The following is a 5,000-nucleotide window of genomic DNA, read 5'->3' as shown; positions in this document are numbered from 1 at the left end:
AGGATTGGGAACCACTGGACTAGAGCAGACATTTGAGCATCAAAGAAATGATGCAAAAGTGGTTACCTGTGTTGAACTTGTTTTCAGAAAATAATAGAATATACTGGATTACTATTACGACTACTACCACTGCCAATACTACTGATACATCCCTATTGGCAAACTTTATATAAAAAAAAAATATAAAAAAAAAAGAAATATACATTTTTTTTTTTTTTTTTTTTTATTACATTTATTTTTGTTCATTATATAACTGTGGCGGGACTAAGTAATTAGACTGTGGCGGGACTAAGTAATTAGACAGGGGCCGCCACAGTCTAGGTAATTAATGGGAAACACTGCAGTTTGTTCCCCTCTGCAGTGAGCCTCATCAACAAGGCTCGGGACCCTCACTGACACCCCCCCCCCCCCCACTGTGTGACATTAACACACCCTACTGGACTATATACTTGCCCACTGTATTGTTATTTCATTCTAACTAGTGTATATAATTGTATAATTGACCACATCTGCCCAGTTGCACAGCCCTGGTCTACTCCTATTCCTATTTTATTTTGTACTTATAATTGTACTATATCTATCTATTGAGCTATACTCAATTTAGTTTATATCCCACATAATTGTATTCATTCAACCTCTTATACAGTCGTACAGTCCTGGCCTATATTTTATTTCATAAATATATTATTCTATTGTGCCTAACTTAGCTCATATTTCATTTCATTTTACTCCACCACTTTATTGTAGTATAAGACATAAGGTGCAGTATGCATACGGTAGTATTAGTCCTTTTTAGGTTCCTAGTAGTTGTAGTTGGATGTTTGGCAGCAGTCGCTAGTGCCCACTGTTGTGGAGCCTGATGGCCGCTGGTATGAAGGACTGGCCGAGGCGGGTAGTGGAGTGTCGGGGGGGGGTATGAGTCTGTGACTGAACGTGCTCCTCATCTTGACTAGCTCGTCGTAGAGCGGGTGGGAGGGGTTCTCCAGGATAGCAGCCAGCTTCCTTCTCATCCCCCTCTCTGCCATCACCTCTAGTCTGACCAGCTCGACTGTCTATCTGTCTGTTAATGTCTGTCCGCTAATGTCGCACCAGCAACGTCCAAAGCACATTCATTGTATGTGAAAGGTATAAAGACCATTCTGATTCTGAGGATGAGGAGAAGAGGGGCAGATGGGAGAGGAGAGTAAACTAGTAACTACCATCTGTGTTTACGGGGGGGGGGGGGGGGGGTGGGGGGGGGGGGTGGGGGGTGGCCAGGCGGTTTCTCCCCCACTCACACTAATGCCACGACACGTTTTTTTCTCAGTGAGCACTTTAGCGTCGGTCCCTCGGCATCCAAAAAGTCAAAACGATTTCCGATGTGCCATCATGGTTAAAAATGTGTCCTTGCATATTTCATGCCTCATAGTGGTATTGTACTTGTACAATTGAATACTTCATGATTAAACTTTGTGGTTGAACCGGCAAGCTTTCGCGAGTCAACGCCAGAGATTCCATACGACAGTCTCTCGCTCCCTGTACCCAGACAATAGAGAAACCCCCTGAGCCCCTGTCTGCCTCGGAGTACTCTAGATTCCTGCTCAAAATGTGGTCTATAATACCACTGTTCATTATTAGTCTGATGTTACATCAATTGCATAGTGAACATTCCTGGCCCAATTCCCAATCAGGTCTCTGACATCAAGGCCACCTAATCATCCCTTTCCCCTAATTGTCTATCAATCCCTGTCTCCTGAGCCGTTCAGCCATTGTGTAGTGTGCTGTGTGCCTGGTGCCAGTGTATGGTAGTCAGTGTGTAGTGTGATGTGTGCCTGGTACCAGTGTATGGTAGTCAGTGTGTAGTGTGATGTGTGTCTGGTGCCAGTGTATGGTAGTCAGTGTGTAGTGTGATGTGTGCCTGGTGCCAGTGTATGGTAGTCAGTGTGTAGTGTGCTGTGTGTCTGGTGCCAGTGTATGGTAGTCAGTGTGTAGTGTGATGTGTGTCTGGTGCCAGTGTATGGCAGTCAGTGTGTAGTGTGATGTGTGCCTGGTGCCAGTGTATGGTAGTCAGTGTGTAGTGTGATGTGTGCCTGGTGCCAGTGTATGGTAGTCAGTGTGTAGTGTGATGTGTGTCTGGTGCCAGTGTATGGTAGTCAGTGTGTAGTGTGTGATGTGTGCCTGGTGCCAGTGTATGGTAGTCAGTGTGTAGTGTGATGTGTGTCTGGTGCCAGTGTATGGTAGTCAGTGTGTAGTGTGATGTGTGTCTGGTGCCAGTGTATGGTAGTCAGTGTGTAGTGTGATGTGTGCCTGGTGCCAGTGTATGGTAGTCAGTGTGTAGTGTGATGTGTGCCTGGTGCCAGTGTATGGTAGTCATTGAGCCTGCGTAGCCCAAGGTTCGGTGCTACCAGTGGTGGTGAAGGAGGCCATTTCCACCCTACATTGTGCGGAGCGCTTTGAGTGTCTAGAAAAGCGCTATATAAATGTAATGAATGAACTAATAACAATAACTACCAGTCCGTCTCTGGGGGAAGTATGGGAATGATGGAATCCAACCACCTAAACGGTTCACTCAAATACGTCTCTGACAACATTTTAGGCAAGAAATAGGATACGCAATCGCCGGATCTTAATACATATTTGATCTGCGGTTTGAGTCGCATCAAAATAATCAATCGAAAGAGGCGAACCGAAGCCAACGGGCGTCCGTTCACTTGAGTCGAAGATATTCCCGTCCTCCCTCTTCCTATCCGACTCGGGCCGCTTCCACTCAGAAAGCACCGCGGTTAATCCACGAACCAAACGGCCCACGAGAAAGCACCGCGGTTAATCCACGAACCAAACGGCCCACGAGAAAGCACCGCGGTTAATCCACGAACCAAACGGCCCACGAGAAAGCACCGCGGTTAATCCACGAACCAAACGGCCCACGAGAAAGCACCGCGGTTAATCCACGAACCAAGCGGCCCACGAGAAAGCACCGCGGTTAATCCACGAACCAAACAGCCCACGAGAAAGCACCGCGGTTAATCCACGAACCAAACGCCCCAAGTTCAAGTTTCAAGTTTCTTTAATAGTTGTCATACAGAAGTACAGAATACTTTTATACAAAATGCTTCTTACTGTTACGCTCCAGAGACTGTGCTAGACAAGATAAGTATGAAATAAAATAAAATAGTATAGCATGTAAAAATAGTAAAAATAGAAGTCACAGTGTTCAGTATAGACATATGTACAATGTTCGATGCAGAATAGAAGTAACTGAGTTACCATATAATATACAATATACTATGCAGTGTACTAATATACAATACTATATAGTGCAAAGCAGAAATGGGATGAGGTACAATTTAGGTACAATTTACAGTAAGGTGTACTGAGGTATGGGTTGTAGTGCAAATCCTTTACCAATAAATATAAATATAACGTGTTTTTAGGTGTTCTAAAGTGTGGAGAGTGGGTGCTGCAGTGTGTTGTTTGTTTAAAGTGAGTGTGTGCGTGTGGATGTGTGTGCTGTGTGCATTTGATGGTTGTTGCACCGCGGTTAATCCACGAACCAAGCGGCCACTAGAAAGCACCGCGGTTAATCCACGAACCAAGCGGCCACTAGAAAGCACCGCGGTTAATCCACGAACCAAACACCCCACGAGAAAGCACCGCGGTTAATCCACGAACCAAACACCCCACGAGAAAGCACCGCGGTTAATCCACGAACCAAACACCCCACGAGAAAGCACCGCGGTTAATCCACGAACCAAACATCCCCAAGTTCAAGTTTCAAGTTTTGTGCAAAAAGGCCCACGAAAAAGCACTGTGTAGCCTCGACGTCCTCCATTGTGTTGCATTGTGGCATCTCTGGTTAAATGTGAAATGTACGCCAGCGGGTGGAATAACTCCTCCCACAAAGAGGGCCCCTCCATTGGCTCAGTTCCTCCTACCCACTCGGGTGTGTTCTGTACCGGGGAAAACAATACAGGCAACACGGCAGGGTACAGGGGGCACCATGTCCTGTAACGCGTCCTGCAACACACGTCCACGGGCCCGTTGGGAGACGCCGAGGGTTAACTTTCAGAAGCACGTCTCTCTGTTTACCTACAGAAACGTTGTTTATTTAGCTCACTTCCCTGGACTTTCCCCCACGGGGGACTAATGGCACACGTTTCTCTGTTCCCTTCCAGCGGTGGTGGGAGACCCGGCCCTTTTAAACGCTAAATGGCTGCATTTATACAGCAGCTTTTCTCCAAAGCGCTTTACAATTTGTTCCTCACATTCACCCACCGGCGGCGGAGGCGACCACGCAAGGTGCCGACCTGCTCATCGGGAGCAATTAGGGGTTAAGTGTCTTGCTCAAGGACACTTCGACAAGCTGCCCGGGAGGAGGAGTGGGAATCTAACCGGGAACCTTCCGATTACCGGATGAGTGCTCTCTCCCTCCTGAGCCACTGTCGCCCTTTTAACAGAAGGCGTGTTGACGTAGAGCAATAGGGAAGACGCAAACTGTTCTGCTCTCAACCATACATTGCTTTGGACAGTAAACCTTACAAACCACATCAGCCGCAGCCTGGACATTCAACTCTGTCAACATCCACAACTTCTTTTGTTACCAGAGTAGAAAAACAACAAGCAGGTGCATCGTGGTGCATTGTCAATTTATTAGGGAATGATGAGCTGTGCAACATAGTGATATTCATGTTTATTGATTCAACATAGCTGTTTATCTTTTGATAATGTATGACAGGCTTTGCCCCGACCAGGATTCGAACCTGCGTCTGCATAATCAGCCTTAAATATTCAGGTGAAAACTGCTGCATGTTTGTGTGTGTGTGCTTTCATGTGTATTTGTGTGCCTGCATATATATGTGTGTGTGTGTATTTGTGTGCCTGGATATGTGTGTGTGTGTGTGTGTGTGTGTGTGTGTGTGTGTGTGTGTGTGTGTGTGTGTGTGTGTGTGTGTGTGTGTGTGTGTGTGTGTGTGTGTGTGTGTGTGTGTGTGTGTGTGTGTATAAGTCCACCACAGCCTGTC

This window comes from Notolepis coatsorum (genome assembly GCF_963971535.1).
Source record: "Notolepis coatsorum genome assembly, chromosome: 4".
Taxonomy (NCBI): domain Eukaryota; kingdom Metazoa; phylum Chordata; class Actinopteri; order Aulopiformes; family Paralepididae; genus Notolepis; species Notolepis coatsorum.
Note: the sequence above shows the minus strand (reverse complement) of the source record.